An 18,560-nucleotide genomic window follows, 5' to 3' on the forward strand; every position below is an offset into this window, starting at 1 on the left:
ACCGTATTAATGATGCTCACCTTGGGTCAGCGTTGAAAGTTATCACTGCAAACAAAATTTCTCCCGAAATAGGAAAGATAATAGCAGAGAAGAGATGTCAAGTATCAGGACGTAAACATTAAATTTTTCTTGTTCTTTTCTATATAAATATATATAAGGGTGAATCAAATGAAAGTGAGCCAATGCGAATATATGACAGAGTACTTTATTTAAAGGTAGTCTCCATGAACATTGAGACATTTATCCCATTGACATTAGCCGCGTGATCCCCGTCTCATAAAACTCCTTGGGCTGTCGATTCAGAAAGTCTGTAACCGACTCCTTCACGGCGTCGTCCGACACGAATCTGGTACCCTTGAGATGTTTTTTCAGTTTCCCGAAAATGTGAAAGTCTCATGGCGACAAATCTGGGCTGTATGGAGGATGTTGCAGCGTGTCCCACTTGAACTTTGCCAGTTGTGTTTTAACCACATCAGCGACGTGGGGACGAGCATTGTCGTGTAGCAAAATCACACCATTCGTCAATCTTCCAGGTTGTTTGTTCTTGATTGCGACACGCAGCCGATCCAGCGTTGCACAATATCGCGAACTATTGATAGTCTCTCCACGTTTAGCAAATTCAATCAGTAATGGCCCCTGACGATCGAAAAAAAAGTCAATAGCACCTTTCCCGGGGAAATGACAGCCTTTGCTTTCTTCGGGGGTGGTGAATTCAAATGTTTCCACTGTAAGCTTTGCCGGCGTGTTTCAGGTTCGTAGTGGTGGCTCCATGATTCGTCTCCGATCACAATTGCAGACAAGAAGTCGTCACCCTCATTGTGATACCGAATGAGATGAGTCAAAGCAGCGCCGAACCTTTCCGTCTTCTGGCGGTCGTTCAAAATCTTGGGCATCCATTGAGCACACAAAAGCCGATAACCGAGATGATCATGAATTATGGTGTGAACCGAACTGTGACTGATGTTCACACGCTCTGCCAGTTCATCGATGCTTATCCTCCGTTCTTGTCTAATCAGTTCATCAACCTGTGCAATTGTGTCGGGGGTGATTGCGAGGTGGCTTTGGCCCGGTCTTGGATCGTCTTTGAAACTTTCACGTCCTTCTCTGAACCGTTTGCTCCAACGCTTCACAGTGGCCAATGCGATGCAATGTTCACCGTACACAGCAGTCATACGGCGACTAATTTCATGTTGGGAAACACCTTCAGCTGTCAAAAACCTGACCACACCACGCTGTTCCTCTTTTGGAGCGTCCATTATGTCACGCTACCGTCTTCAACCCAGTGTAAGAGCGCCTTAAAGAACTTTAACCTCACACTTTCGCGCCACTTTCGTAAATGAAGGCTGTCTCTGTGCTACGCGCATGCCCCGCAGATGATGGACCGAACCATTCTTGCTGAGGAGGGGTTGGCTCACTTTCATTTGACTCGCCCTAATATATATATGTTCATTATTGTATTATTCGAAATAAATCTACGTTTCTATGAATATTAAATTTTTTTTCCGGCCCGCCTAAAGTTAAACCTTGTTTGTTTGGCTCAAGTGTACCTATGATTCCCTGCTTTAGATCATAATTGTTCTTTATTTCATAAATTACGGTTTCATATTTTTAATTTTATAATTTCTGCATACCATCTTACCAGATTTAAACTGGCTTTCAGCAGGAAATTAAAGTCCTGCTCTTGCCAGTTCCTGATGTGATCCCATGTGGGGCCTGACAGAGTAGAAACCTGAAAGAAATTTTCTCTCGTGGAGGTAGTGTGCTGGAGAGAGAAAAAGAGAAAAAGAAGCACTTTGCTCCTGTACTGCTACATCTTGGATAGAATCCGCCAAGCAGGGGCCGGAGAAAGAAACTTCGGATGACCTGTGTAGGATAGCCCGAATACTAACTGTTCATTCGTCGGAGCCAGTCACGTGGGAGGTCACCCTCCCAGAAACTGACCCCGATTGATGCTGCTTGAAAACCAGAAAACTGGAACTTAGAATTCTGAACTCAAGAGGTGAGCGGCAAATGGGCGGAGGTTTTTGTCTTCAGCCAGGATTTCGTAGATAAGAATGTCCGTGAAATTAGCGGGATTCACATTGATAATATTATTAAAAAAGTTGTTGTTTATTCTGCTGAGATAGTCCTGAATAGTATCTATTTTCAAGTCGGAGTGGAGAGTCCTATTCCGAACATAGTAAGGAGCTTTTGTGATGATTCTTAGCACCTTATTTTGAAGCACTTGGAGTTTGCTAATTTCGCTTGCTTTGTAGTTTGCCCAGGCTGGGGAAGCATACGTGAGAATGGGTCGGATGACAGTTTCATAAATCCTCTTTTTCAGTCTGAGGGTGAGGTTTTCATTCTTTAGGAGAGGAAAAAGCCTGAAAATGATCCCGTGTGTGAAAATGATCCCGCTTACTCTAAGCATATGATCCTTCCAATTGTAGTTCTTGTTAAGGGTAACTCCCAGGTAATTAGCTTTATCAACTATAGGGATGATTTTTCCAAAAAGTTTAACCTCAGTTCTGACCCGTTTCCTCTGTCTGCGATTTCGAATGAGTAGAATCTTGGACTTTTCTGGCTGAATGCACGTTTTCCAGCGACTGCACCACCCCTCAATAGCAGGGATTTTCGCCTGAATTCTTGACAAGGCATACTCTGGGTTTAAAGACTTGGTGGCTATCGCTGTATCATCAGCGTAGCTGGCTGCGAGAACATTTGTATCCTCGGAAAAGCAAGGGAAATCGTTGGTATAGATGATGTAAAAAAGCGGGCCTAAAATTGACCCTTGAGGAATACCTGCGTAAATATTTTTGACACGTGAAGTTGCATTTCCAACTCCAACGGTGCAAGTTCTATTTTCAAGGAAGGACTTAATAATGAGTATCAGATTTCTGGGGAAACCGAGATGAATTAGCTTATAGATTAGCCCTGGATGCCAGACGCGGTCAAAAGACCGCGCCGTACCCTTGTGATGTTGGCCAATTATGTTTGACTTGAAAATGACGTCATTTATAGGCGGAGTAATCGTGAATGGCTTAAGATGTAAACATGAAAGTGTTCATATAAGTTTTATAGTCTAATCTTATTTTTTTTTATAATCTCAAGTTTTCCATACTATATTAGATTATTATGCCTTCTGAAAGTATCTCCTGGTGCTGCTTGTTTTTGCATTTTGGCGGTTGCTGAATCATTGATTATTTAATCCGAGAGTAAAATCCTAGTATACGGTGCAGCCTTGGCGCGACTTTGAAAATTATCGCCAACACCAAAAATGATCCAAAGAACGTCTATATATATGTACTATACACTATATACTATGTGTGTATATACATAGCATATATACTATATACATAGTATATACTATGTTTAACTATATATTTTCTTTGAATGACCCGTTAACTACTCATCGTAATGTCCGGTTTTTACTGCTCATCATAAAGTCGCCAAAAGTAGCCAAATCCCGTGTGCACCGGATACTAGGATTAAACCAATCCGAGTTTCAAAAATAATATTTTTACATATCAACTTTTATATTAACATACATGAAATAATTTATAGGACATCACACTGTTAAAGCATCTGTGCCATATAAAAAAAAATATCTGTACAATTAGTTATTATTCTATCAATTTATGAATGCGATTTATACAGAATCACTATAAACTGCAGTTAAAAAAAAAAAAAGATTTAACTAATTTTAAAGCTATAGGAAAATATGCATTGTTTGTAATAAGGATGACGTTTTTGGAGCATTGTATGAATGAATACAATATATATAAAAGAATATATTAATAAGAATATATTAATAATATAAAGAATATATTAATATTAATAAGAATATATTAATAATATAAAAGAATATATTAATAATTAATAATAGGAAAATATGCATTGTTTGTAATAAGGATGACGTTTTTGGAGCATTGTATGAATGAACAGCTTAATGAGCTTTTTTGTTAATAAAAAAAGGAAGTATATGACTATGAATGCATTTACAAGTATTCAACATTCTAGATAAAATTTTTCTATGAAATTAATAAAAAGTTGGATACACATTATTATTAATAAATGTTAAGGTTTTTTTTTTCTCATAAATCTGAATAAAGAATTAAAGTTTTGGGATGAAGCATTCGAAATTACCTACAACATTAAGCGCATACACAAAATTTTCATTATGTATTTTTATTATTTATAAAATATTCAACAAATAATATTTACAGCAAAAAATTTTTAAAAAAAGTAAAATCTTAGTTATTATGTGATTAACAAAACATATTACATTAGTCAGATGTTATTTTCAAAAGTTTGATTATTTACAAATGTTTTCTTTAATCATAGCACACTTTCATTTAGCATACAGATTTCCTGGGTGAAATTAGCTCTTAAACATCTTAAAAGTTCTAAAGCCACTTGAAATAATAATTTAATCTCTCATAGTTTGTTCTAAATTATTAATATAGAAAGAGAAACTTACAGAAGCAGTTAACAGTAAAAGTAATGATTAGCTTGTATGATTAAATTTCTTTATCAAACAAAATAGTAATAAAGTTCACTTATTAGTGATGTTTCTGTATTGAATTGTCATGATCATTTCCTTTGCTAATGACAGGCTGTCCTAATAAAATATCTGTGAACGTTTCAGTTTCATTTGCTGTAGGTTTGTTCAGTTCTCAATTTTTTACAAATTTTTGTTGAGAAAAATATTTTTTGTAGAATAATCTTGTTACTTTTTAGATTCAAATTTAGTGCATTTATATTTTTTGATTTGTGTTGCAATTTTCTGACAACTGTAATAATTTTTTAACAGCATTTAAATGTTGCATGATTTGCTGAAATATTTTGTCTGTTAATGTAGTCTGTAAATTTTTATTTTCATTGCCCAATTTTTGGATTTCATTTACTAGTCATTAAAAAAAAATATGATAGTTGATTTCTCAGAAGTGAAGTTTATGTGTGGTTTTTCTAAATTTTGTACTCCTTCTTTTCGCGATTGCTCCAGAATGATCTGTTTCACTTCTGTTGTACATTACTGCTGAAAGAATGTGTTTGCACAAATTATTTTGAATACTAAGGTCAATGCATTCACAAATATATGCTTGCATGCTAATATTACTGTGTATACATTTTCAAACAGTGTTTGTTACAATCATGCTCTGATTTTTTTTTTGACCTAATAGATTCTTCTTGATGAGCTACTTTTAAATTTAAATATTCTGTCATCAATCTTCGTAGACTGTAAACATTTTGCATCTTTGTGTGGCCTTAAAAGTATTTGAGATTTTTGTTGTAATTTTGCCTTTGTGCTTTTTTTTTTTTTTTTTTTTTTTTTTTTTTTTTTTTGTGCCAAGGCAGGAGAATGACTTAATAGGCAATGAAAAACTGTTGAATATTGTGATCATACTGAAACTCAGCAGCAGGCTATCCTTGAAAGGGAGGGCACAAAATTTTAAGATGTAGTGATTGCTGCAGAGGGTGCCTGTAATGTAGTATATTAGGCATGAGTAACAGTGCTAATGGTACCCTAAACTATAACCATTAGTGATAGACTGATAGGATAATTCATAATGCAAGGGTCATGATATCTGTTATTAAAATGTCACCAGACTAAGATAACAACAAACAACAAAGATTTATACCGCAGCTCGTGAACTCAATCACATTCTGGGAACGGGATAAATCCCGTAGGCGTCACCCAACGATGACATTGAACACTCCTGCTGGGCCCAGGGTCCCACATCCCCGAGACACCAACACTTTTAAACCCTCAAATGATCGCTCAACGATCCTCTAGCCCACCGCTAAACACGAGCCAGTCAAGACCACCGTCCAGCCGGACCGAGACCACGGTGGGGTGGGCGATTGAAACTTAGGGTCGATGACCGGCCGTTAATTTGGGCTACCTGCCAGCACTACACGGGATGCCCCTCTCCTTAGGCTTTACGTGGAATTCCAAGGACAGCAGTGACCAGACTCTCAATGGCCCAGTTTGCTATTTGGCTACCAATACCCTGGTGGAAAGGACTTACACCTCCCGGCCCATGAAGAGCAAGTATAGACTTACCCCATGGACCATCGGGAACCGCTAAGTTCATAAATTTTATACCCCCGTGGCCGTGACTGCCTAGGTACAGATCCTAGCCAGTACTGCGCAAAGTACTCTACGTCGACCCCCGGGGGGAGACTAAGATAAGACCATCGTAATGGTAAGGCAAAAATGAGATTTGTCTGAAAAGAATGTTGTGCCATGCTGAAACTTCCCACATAAAGAAGCACTGGCAAAACATACAATTCCAGTAATTAAAACAACCAATAGTTCTTTCTTTTTTTAGTCTCTCTACATAGCATTACTGGAGTACGTGATATGCATATACACTGCACTATTAATTATCTGCATATTCCATCAAAGTCTATGCTAAGTCATCTAACAGGAAGATTTTAAGATTATTGGATCCTTCATTCATGGTATTGCATTTTGAATACCAGCAGCGTAGAAAGTGAGAGAGGGAAACAGATACATATTATGACGGAAAAAAACTTTAATATATTTTAGGAAGGGATTTTTGAAATAAACTGTGATAACTACAAAGAATGAATAACTATTACATTATATAGAATAAAAAAGATTAAAATCATTACCAGCAATATTTTTCTTTTTGAGGTTCTGGAATAAGAACATGACCTAAATTAAAACTGTGCTTGTAGTACTCGTATGTATTGTAGTACTGCATTGAAATTTTATTTTCGTAAATTTTAATATTTATGCTAGCTGTACATGTCTGTACACACTTTTTAAACCTTGAGCTTTTAGTTGCCATATTCTTTTCCCTTCAGATTTATAAAATCCACTTCGGCTACCTGTCATAGTTAGAAAAGAATGGATTTTAATTTTTTTTCCCCCATGAGCTATTTATTACAAAGGATGTTCTGGTATTTCTTTCCTCATCGTGTAACCATTCATAAAAAGCTCTATAAAAAATTAAAAGCAATTGATAATCCATTATTTCTACAAAATTTTAGACAGTAAAAATTTATCTAATAACAATATGATAATTTCATAATATGTAATAAACATATATTGTAATTTTGAATCAGCGTCTTGTTAAAATATATGTAGTATTATGAAAACCAATTTTAACCTGTATATGTTAAAAAAGAATATGAAGTCTATAGTTGTTTTTAACATAGTGGGTCATTTAAAAAATTCTGTCATTTTTAGTGGCTGAATTTAAAATTACATCATACAGAAAGCACCCACAATGGATCACTTATGTAATCGCAATCATTCTCACATTTTCTCATCTGGAAATCATCTTATAGGTGACTTGGAAGCCAAATATTGTTCAATATACTGTTTAACATGTTTCAAAATATTTCACAGCTAAGAAATGTTAGAAGTACTGAAATATTTTAATGCAATGTTATTGTGTCTAAGATGTAAGGCAGATGAACTAGAACATGCAAAAAAAGTATCCTGATTTTTTGTTATGTGTTTCAAGAAGCACGTAGGTGGTAGTTATCACTCAGCATTAAGAACTTTTCTCTATTTATAAATCCAAGCAGCCACTGGTAGTTTGATCCAGTTCAAATCCCTGCAAAACTGCTAACTGCACAGTTGTTCATGTAATTTTCGAAATGTGTATTATGAATACAACCAGCTTCCCTTATCTCTGTCCTTTATTAGATAGTCCTAATGTGCTTTATCATTATCTGATCAATCCAAATTAATCCTGAAAAATGATTTTTGAATATTTCTGAGGGCAATATCTATATTTAACATTATTTCTTTCAGACAACTTGTAAGGATCTTAAGTTTTACTAACGTTTATTTTATTTTAAATCTTTACTATCACTTCTTATTTTCTACTTCCGGCCAGAATTAAAAGTTTTAAACTTATTTATGCAAATTTGTCTGGCGAACGCCAAGTACTTAAGTTGTGGCTTTTTGCCAAGCAAGAGAGAGGAAGGAGTTAGTAGAAGCAGGCCGCTTGCCTTAGCAGTTTCACTCGGTTGCTGGTTGCCTTCCAGGCCAGAGGTTTAATCCTCTTGATAATTTTAAACGTATTGTAGTGTTAACAGTTCTCTGTACTACATACGGCTTCCTGTTAATATACGGCCAATCTTCCACGTAGGCCCTTGTTTATTATTCCAAAGTTAAGTTAGAGTTTAGTTAATATTTTTTATATTCTTACGTTCAGACCACAAGTGGTTGGTCTCTGTATTCCGAAGTTCGGAAATTATTGTAAAGAGTGAAAAATAAAGGGTTTCGTATACCCTTCCTGTGTATCTTGTCTACTTCCCACATTTATTGAACATATCTTTAGTAAGCTCCCTGTTCCGAGTCAGGTCTTTGCAAGTTCCCAAAGCAAGGAAGGAGAAACACTGAACCTGATAGTGGCACCCGACGAAGGAGAATAACCATGGCCGAGTTTCAAGAAGAACCTGTGCTGCCTGCAGAAGCGGCTCAGAATCCAGAAATGCCAGCTGCCGCCCTGGAAGGATTTGGTTACATCGTCCAGACCATGCGCGCTTCGATGAAACCAGAAGCAACATTTAATGGAAACTCACCGGTAACCAGTTTTTTGGAAAAATTGGAGGACCACTTCATGATGTATCCCGTGCACGAGTTCCAGAAAGTTACCTTAGCTACCAGCGCTTTGAGGGGCCAAGCGCTTAATTGGTTCAAATGTATAGGCAGAAGTCTCTTGGGTCAAGCAGGAAGTTCCACCTATACTTACGAAAATTTCAAGACTGCCCTAGTAAAAGCCTTCCCTGTCGTAAGAGATCGTGCGAAATTAGAAACGAAACTTTTCAGCATATATCAGCAAAGAAACGAAAATCTTTCCACCTTCATTTTAAGAAAAATTCACGTCTTCAAACTCTTGTATGGAAACCGTCCGGATCCTGAGATAATTCAAGTGATTTTGCCGAGGTTACTTCCCCAAGTGCAAGACTTTATTGAATTAAGGAATCCGACTACACTGGAAAAGTTATTTGAGCTAGTAATCCAGTTTGAAAGTAGAAGAACGGCGGACATTGAAAGAAGACGCCAATATCAACAACGAAACCAATTTAGTGAGCCAAGACCACAGCAAAGTCAAGCACACGGCTACGAAAGCAAAGCGAATCAGTGAGCAAGGAAACCCGAGCATCCAAAAACAGCCGGCGAACGTCGACAGTTCAATAGCAGTCCAGGAAAAAAGTCTCAAGGCCAGTGGAAAAAGAAGGAAAGAATGGAAAGAAAAAAGGATTTAAACTAAAACGGATTTCTGCTGACGGGAGGGTGCGGAAATCCGAAGGCCAAGAAAACCCCTCTTCCTTCAAGTTAAATACAGTAATGGTGAAAAATTTGACTCTTCCGAAAATTGAGGTGTTGGTGAATAACATCCCAGCCACCGCACTCCTGGATACAGGCGCGCAGTGTTCCTGTGTGGCAGAAGATATTTTAGGAAGTATTTTCGGAAATAGCGCATATATAATTCGTATAATACGACAGTGTTAGCTGCGCAGGGAGAAAGATGCAAGTGCATAGGTAAATTACCGCTATACGTTCGTATCAAGGACGAACAAGTAAAGATTATGTCTTTATAGTAAAGTATTTGCAAGCACATATCATCTTAGGGATAGATTTTCTTTCAGAGGCAGAAGCAACGCTGGATTTTAACGAAGCGTCCCTTAAGCTGACGATGAAACCAGTTCGAGAAGAAAAAACAGAACCACCAAAGTTAAACCTTGACCACCTGCCTAAGGAAGAGCAACAAAAAATTCGACAAGTGGTAAGTGAATTTGCTTCGTTATTTAGTGATATTCCAGGATTTACTCAAGTTACTAAACATAGTATTGACACCGCAGATTCACTGCCAGTTCGCCACAAACCATACCGATATGATAAGAATAAAGAAAAAATTATAGAGTGGCACATTAGAGATATGTTACGTAAAAAGATCATAACGCCCATCTCAAGTAGTTATGCTAGCCCGGTTGTTTTATGTAAGAAAAACAATGACTATCCAGTAACACATCCAAAAAGGTGGCGTTTTGCGATTGACTATCGTAAATTAAACTCCATGGCTAAATATCCGGTATATCCGTTACCTATTATTGAAGAAATTCTAAGGAACATAACTTCTACCAAATACATGACTACTTTAGACTTAACGACTGGTTATTTTCAAATAGGGGTTAGACCAGAGGACGTGCCTAAGACTGCTTTTATAACCAAGTCTGGCACTTATGCATTCCTGCGTATGCCGTTTGGCCTTTCAGGGGCACCGGCAACATTTCAGCGATGTATGGACATTGTGTTAAGGCCTGTTCTTGGAAAGTCCACATTTATCTATTTAGACGATATCATTATTACTAGTGATAATCTGGACCAACATGTACAGGATTTAAGACAGGTGTTTTCTTTATTAAATGAGGCCGGTCTAAAAGTTAATGTCGAAAAGTGCAAATTTGCAGCCCCTGAATTAAAATATTTAGGTTACAAAATATCTCAGTAAGGAATCGAGACAGACGAATCAAAAATAATCGCTGTGCAAAAGTATCCGCCGCCAAATACGGCGAAGAAGCTCTCTTCTTTTCTAGGACTTTGTTCATATTATAGGTCCTTTATAAAAGATTTTGCAGCTATTGCTGAACCATTGTTAAAATTAAAAAGGAAAAAGGGAAGATTCTCGTGGACGTCCGAAGCCAATAGTGCTTTCGAAAAATTAAAGCAAGCATTAACGCAAGCCCCTGTGTTGAAATTTCCTGAAAAGGATGAGAATTTAGAAATTTCAGCGGATGCTTCGGATTATGCGGTAGGAGCGGTACTTTCGCAAAATCAGCAGCCCGTGGCATTTTTAGTCGAACTTTAAATCAAACACAAAGAAATTATTCCGCGACTGAGAGAGAGGCACTTGCAGTTCTGTTAGCAGTGCAAAAGTTCCGAGTCTATTTTGGAAGAGCGCCAATAACAGTGTATTCTGATCATGCGGCGGTAACTAGATTGTACTCAGGGAAAAACTTATCCCCAAGGTTAATAAGATGGGCACTGAAGCTACAAGAATATAATCTGGTAATCAAGCATACCCCCGGAAAGGAAAATATCGTAGCAGATGCCCTATCCAGAATAAAAGTAGATGAAGAAGATAATACTGTAAAGGTGGCAATGCTCACAGCATGTACAATAAATTCCCGAGAAACTGTAATAACCGAACTGGGTAAGGATCCTGAGTTTGGAAACATTTATGAGTATTTAAAGGATCCTGAAAATTTTAGCCACTAAGATATTGTACGACAGCCCATTAGCTTCTCATGCTGGTATTCGAAAAACTATCCAACGCGTACGCGAGGCAGTCTATTTTCCTGAACTGCAAAAGTTAACAAGGGCGTATGTCCAGTCCTGCCCAACATGTCAAGCAGTTAATTATATTAATTTCCGCCCGGCCGGGTTTCTAAATAGTATTAAATCCGATTTTCCAAATGAAATAATTGGCATCGATTTATTGGGCCCTTTCCCAAAAAGTCAGTTAAATAAAAGTCGGTATCTCCTTGTTATGGTTGATCATTTTAGTAAGTGGACCGAAATTGTTCCCTTAAAACGAGCTTCCGCGAAATTAGTTACTGATTCTATTTTAAATAAATATATTTTAAAATACGGGGCGCCCCTAAAAGTTATATCGGATAATGGTCCTCAATTTGTAAGTAATATATTTGAAGACATGTGCCAAAAACTGGGCATACGTCATTTAAAAATGGTCCCGTATCGGCCGCAATCAAATATAGCGGAACGGGTCAATAGAAATATAGTGAAAATTATCCGTAGTTATGTTAAAAATTTTCATAAAAGCTGGGATAACTATGTCAATGAATTAGCTTTCGCCCTTAGGACTGCAAAACAGGATACAACGGGCAAAACTCCTGCTGAGTTATTTTGAGACAGAAAGATTAGAACGCCGTTAGATAAATTATTTTATGTTCAACAAAGAGCCCCAGAATTTAAAATGGGTGATATAGAAAAATTAATTAAAGAAGCAAAAAGGAACACTGAAGTAGCACAAAGAAAACAGAAGCTCTATTATGATATGAAACAGCGGGGAGTAACTTATAAAGTAGGAGATGAAGTATTAAAACGCTAGATTCAAGTGATTTTTAAGCATTTAAGCATTCACTTTCTTCAGCACCAGAAGATAAGACCGCCAAATTTTTTCCACGATTTAAGGACTATATGTCATAGAAAAAATAAATCACGCTGTAGTGGTGTTAAAAGCCAGGAATGGTGAAACATGCTCCGCAAACATTGACCAAATAAAACCATACTATGACCGTAATAAAATGCAAATATTTAAAGATCTTTTGCAGGATCCGGCACGGCAGGCACTGCAGGCACAAGCTCCAGAGGTGGAACAACGACAAGTACAAGGGCAAGCCATTAGGAGGCAGGAGCAATTGAAAAGAAAGTTTCCCCGTTGGAAAATTGAAGGTAACAAGAAAAAGAAGCCGTTCCATCGACCAGAAAAGAGAGCGCACGACCACCCGCAGAATGAAGAAGGGAGAAGTACGACGAATGCAAAGAGAGCCAGAAGAAATAACGGCAACTATAACCCGGCTCCCAAACGGAAGATCTACTCATCGGACAGGACTCTACGCAGCAAATGTCGCCGAATTACGGAAGGAACTCCAGCGGCGGAGGAAAAGATACAAGGAAAATGTGAACGGCCAGCAACGAGATCCAAGCAGGAACGAGAGAGAAGTGTCCCGGTTCCGCCAAGACCAGCTGCCATCAAACGGCCAAGACCACAGGCAGAGGCGAAAAAGAAGGTATTCAAGGGTGACCGAACTGGAGGGAAAAGAAAGCTCCTAGAGGAAGGGACTGAAGGGCGAGCCCGCACAAGAAGGAGGATAAATCAAACACGAATCTTTGCTACCTTCCAGGACTGGGCAGAGAAAAGAATGTCCGAATATCACAAAGATAAGTAAAATTTTATGTTACTTTGCAAACTTAAGTTAATCTTTCATTCTTACTGCAAGTGGCAGATTTCAAGACGTTTTACCTCATGTGAGGTCTACCTTTATCGACAAAAAGGCGAGAAATGAGTTGTTACCTATTTTGGTATTATGTTTTTCAATTACTCGCGAGTAAAACTAAAGTTAATGTATAATAGGAATGTGTAAATACTTGAATATTGTAAAAGTTATTGTATAAATTTTATTTAAAAGATTCTGGCAAGAAAGAAGTTTTAGTCTGAAAGACTTTTGAAATGTAGTATTTCAATGTACAGTCGGTCACAAAAGTATTCGAACATCGGCACCCATTCAGAAAATTTACTTTTCCGTTGAGAAACAAAATTGTCTCCAGAGTCCATCTTGGTTCGATAGAAAAAAAACAAAAGGATGCCTCATGTCCAAAATTGGCTAGGTGTATGAAACAAAATACAACATGACCTATCTGGGTGAGATGGGAAACAAAATGGCTGCTCACATGATCCATTATTGCGCTCAGAGAAAACGCAAAGTGTCGCTGCGGCTCGTCTCGGTTCGCGAAGAGTGAAAACCCAAAACGGTCTGCAGTGTCTATCTTTGTTGGATGAGAAAACAAAAGGATGGCTCATGTCCAATTTATTTAGGTGTGGAAAAAAATATAACGTGACCTATCTGGATCAGATGTCTCCAGCGATCCAGTATAGACTATTTCCCCATCTGCAATAGGTGACATCTATAAACAATTTCATTGAAATCTCCTCGAAATATAAGAAACAGCTAGCTCGTGAAATTGGAAGGTATTCCCAAAGAATTCCACTTCTTGAAGAAGGAAAAACATCCTAGATGCAGATAAGGTAGAGAGAGAGAAAAAGCATGTTGCACTATGGAGAGCCCGCACGGTTCTGAACACAAAACGTGGAATGCTTTTATAGAAAAGAGTTGAAAGTGAAAGTAAAAGCCGATTGGAAATTTTTCACTTGGTTGCCGACTGGGAAAAAATTTTCAGAGCTCAGAAAAAAAAATTCTGAGATGTTAAAATAAAAAAAAAAAAACTTTTTGTTAATTTTTATCATGTCTTCTAGACATGATAAAAATTAACCCTACCCCCCTTTTGTGTGGGAATGTTGTCTCACTGTTTCTAAAAATAGACCATGACTCATTCTAGGAATTATACGTTTTAAAAAGGATGAGTTTAAAGTTTATAAGATAAGATAAGTTTTTAAAAAGGATATGTTTTAAAAAGTCTTTGGGTTTCTCCATTCCAAAGTAAACAAAGGGAAGACATCAAATTAATAGAAAAAAAAGCAAGAGTTTTTTTTTTTTTTTATAGCTCTGGAAATATTTTTCCAATTCAACAGCCAAGAAATATTTCCAGCCAATACAATTTCATTTTTACTTTCACTTTCAATTCATTTCTTATATCTATAAGAACATTTCATTTTTCTATTCAGATCAGTGTGGGTTGTTCAAGATGCAGCAACTCTACTCCATCCCACAACCAGGAAAAAAAGATGTTCTTTCATGAGATGTTCTTTTAGCTTTCGAAAACAATGATGACATGATGATTGTAATACATTTCGGTTCTCATGTCCCATGCTTGAACTCAGAATTATTTCCAGAAATCTGAGAATTTTTCCTAGTCAGCTCGATAACCCAACTTTCGTATATTTATTTTTTAAGCCACTCGAGTTTCGACTTCCCATCCGTGTGTGCTGTGCATTCAACCTGGAGACACATTCCCTGAGCTCTAAGAAAATGTTTCCCAGTAGACTCAATCCCTGAAATGGATTAAAAAAATTCTTTCATACATTTTTAAAGCTCAAGAGTGTTAGGTGTCATGGAAAGAACCTTTTTTTCCCTGACCTCTAAGAAAATGTTTCCCAGCAGACTCAATCGCTGAAATGGATTAAAAATAAATTTGTTCCTATATTTTTAAAGCTCAAGAGTGTTAGCTGTCATGGAAAGAGCCTTTTTTTTCCCTGAGCTCTAAGAAAATGTTTCCCAGCAGACTCAATCGCTGAAATGGATTAAAAATAAATTCTTTCATACATTATTAAAGCTCAAGAGTGTTAGCTGTCATGGAAAGAGCCTTTTTTTTCCCTGAGCTCTAAGAAAATGTTTCCCAGCAGACTCAATCGCTGAAATGGATTAAAAATAAATTCTTTCATACATTTTTTAAACCTCAAGAGTGTTAGCTGTCATGGAAAGAGCCTTTTTTTTTACCTGAGCTCTAAGAAAATGTTTCCCAGTAGACTCAATCGCTGAAATGGATTAAAATTAATTCTTTCATACATTTTTAAACCTCAAGAGTGTTAGCTGTCATGGAAAGAGCCTTTTTTTTACCTGAGCTCTAAGAAAATGTTTCCCAGCAGACTCAATCGCTGAAATGGATTAAAAATAAATTCTTTCATACATTTTTAAAGCTCAAGAGTGTTAGTTCTCATGGAAAGAGCCTTTTTTTTCCCTGAGTTCTGAGAAAATGTTTCCCAGTAGACTCAATCGCTGAAATGGATTAAAAATAAATTCTTTCATACATTTTTAAAGCTCAAGCGTGTTAGCTGTCATAGAAAGGGCATTTTTTTCCCAGCCCACTCAATCGCTGAAATGGATTAAAAATAACTTCTTTCATACATTTTTAAAGCTCAAGCGTGTTAGCTGTCATAGAGCTGCAGATGAGGTAGAGAGAAAAAGCATGCTGCACCATGGAGAGCCCGCACGGTTCTGAACAGAAAACGTGGAATGCTTTTATAGAAAACAGTTGAAAGTGAAAGTAAAAGCCGACTGGAAATTTTTCACTTGGTTGCCGACTGGGAAAAAATTTTCAGTGCTGAGAAAAAAAATTTTGAGATTTAAAAAAAAAAAAAAAAAAAAAAACTTTTTGTTAATTTTTATCATGTCTTCTAGACATGATAAAAATTAACCCTACCCCCCTTTTGTGTGGGAATGTTGTCTCACTGTTTCTAAAAATAGACCATGACTCATTCTAGGAATTATATGTTTTAGAAAGGATGAGTCAGAGTCTTTGGGTTTCTCCATTCCAAAGTAAATAAAGTGAAGACATCAAATTAATAGAAAAAAAGGAAGAGGTGTTTTTTTTTTTTTTTTTTTTTTTTTTTTTCAGCTCTGGAAATATTTTTGCCATTCAAGAGCCAAGAAATATTTCCAGCCAATACAATTTCACTTTTACTTTCACTTTCAGTTCATTTCTTATATCTATAAAAACATTTCATTTTTCTATTCAGATCAGTGTGGGTTGTTCAAGATGCAGCAACTCTACTCCATCCCACAACCAGGAAAAAAAGATGTTCTTTCATGAGGAATTCTTTTGGCTTTCGAAAACAATGATGACATGATGATTGTAATACATTTCTGTTCTCATGTCCCATGCTTGAACTCAGAACTATTTCCAGAGCTCTGAGAATTTTTCCTAGTCCACTCGATGACCCAAATTTCGTATATTTATTTAAGCTACTCGAGTTTCGACTACCCATCCGTGTGTGCTGTGCATTCAACCTGGACACACATTCCCTGAGCTCTAAGAAAATTTTCCGAGCCCACTCAATCGCTGAAATGGATTTAAAATAAATTGTTTCATACATTTTTAAAGCTGAAGAGTGTTAGGTGTCATGGAAAGAGCCTTGTTTTTCCGTGAGCTCTAAGAAAATGTTTCCCAGTCCCCTCAATCGCTGAAATGGATTAAAAATAAATTCTTTCATACATTTTTAAAGCTCAAGAGTATTAGGTATCATGGAAAGAGCTTTTTCTTTCCACAGCCCACTCAAACGCTCAAATAGATTTAAAATAAATTGTTTCATACATTTTTAAAGCTCAAGCGTGTTAGCTGTCATGGATGAAATGGATTTAAAATAAATTCTTTCATACATGTTTAAAGCTCAAGCGTGTTAGCTGTCATGGAAAGGGTCCTTTTTTTCCCAGCCCACTCAATCACTAAATGGATTTAAAATAAATTGTTTCATACATTTTTAAAGCTCAAGCGTGTTAGCTGTCATGTTTTTATCATGTCTTCTAGACATGATAAAAATTAACTCCCTTCTCTTTTTGTCTGGGAATGTTGTCTCACTCTTTCTAAAAATAGACTATGACTCATTCTTGTGGAATTCTGTTGGGATTTTACTTTCGATTGGGTTTTGACTTTGTTTCAATTCCCCAGTTATCTATAAAAGCATTCCGCGTTTCACTTCAGATCCGTGTGGGCTGTGGAAGAGGCAACACGTCTCTCTCTTTACCCAAACTCATGATATTCTTTAAGAATTTCTTAGCCATTTGTCAAAGAAGGGGACTATAATTGAAGAATTTATGAATTTGGGAACATGTCACCCATGGCAAATCTAAAATCTTGGAAGTGGATACTGGAAAGCCCCGCTCTGATTATAATTCTGAGTTCTAGCATGGGACATTTTTTAAATCAATAAGCTAAACTATTCCGCGTTTCACTTCAGATCCGTGTGGGCTGTGGAAGAGGCAACACGTCTCTCTCTTTACCCAATCTCATGATATTCTTTAAGAATTTCTTAGCCATTTGTCAAAGAAGGGGACTATAATTGAAGAATTTATGAATTTGGGAACATGTCACCCATGGCAAATCTAAAATCTTGGCACTGGATACTGGAAAGCCCCGCTCTGATTATAATTCTGAGTTCTAGCATGGGACATTTTTTAGATCAATAAGCTAAACTATTTTTCTAGTCTCATATTCTCTCGTGACTAGGGTTCCAGATTTGGGTAGAGAGAGACATGTTGCCTCATCAACAGCCCGCACTGTTCTGAACAGAAACGTGGAATGCTTTTATAGAAAAGTGAAGAGTTGAAAGTGAAAGTCGAAAAACGAAATGGGATCGGCTAGGAAAAATTTCTCAGAGCTCAGAAAAAAAAAATTCTGAGATGTAAAAAAAAAAAAAAAAAACAATCTTTTTGTTAATTTTTATCATGTCTTCTAGACACAATAAAAATTAACTCCCTTCTCTTTTTGTCTGGGAATGTTGTCTCCCACATTCTAAAAATAGACAATGACTCATTCTTTCTAAAGAATAGAATTCCAAGAAAAGATTGGATGAGTCATGGTCTATTTTTAGAAAGTGGGAGACAACATTCCCATACGAAAGGGGGGGGGGTGAGTTAATTTTTATCATGTCTAGAAGACATGATAAAAATTAACAAAAAGATTTTTTTTTTTTTTTTTTTTTTTTTACATCTCAGAATTTTTTTCTGAGCTCTGAAAATATTTTCCCAGCCGATCTCATTTCGTTTTTCGACTTTCACTTTCAACTCTTCTCTTTTCTATAAAAGTATTTCGAGTTTCTGTTCAGAACACTGTGGGCTGTTGAAAAGGCAACACGTCTCCCTCTCTACATTAATGGGGAATCCAAGATGTTCTAAAGAAGAATTGTTTGAGAATCTCTTAACCTTTCTGAACTTTAGACGAGCTAGCTGGATATTTCTTCATTTCTTTTTCAAGTATGGGTTCAAAGGATTCTTTTAAATAGTTGCAAGTAAGACGTTGTATTATTTTCTGTTGATCATGAATCTATTAAAAAATTTCAATGCCTAGTTTTAGGGCTACCTATACCCGGCATGATTCATATGTTTTATTC

Source organism: Stegodyphus dumicola, chromosome 4 (genome assembly GCF_044657685.1).
Source record: "Stegodyphus dumicola isolate Sdum_Otavi_A_Nest chromosome 4, ASM4465768v1".
Lineage (NCBI taxonomy): Eukaryota > Metazoa > Arthropoda > Arachnida > Araneae > Eresidae > Stegodyphus > Stegodyphus dumicola.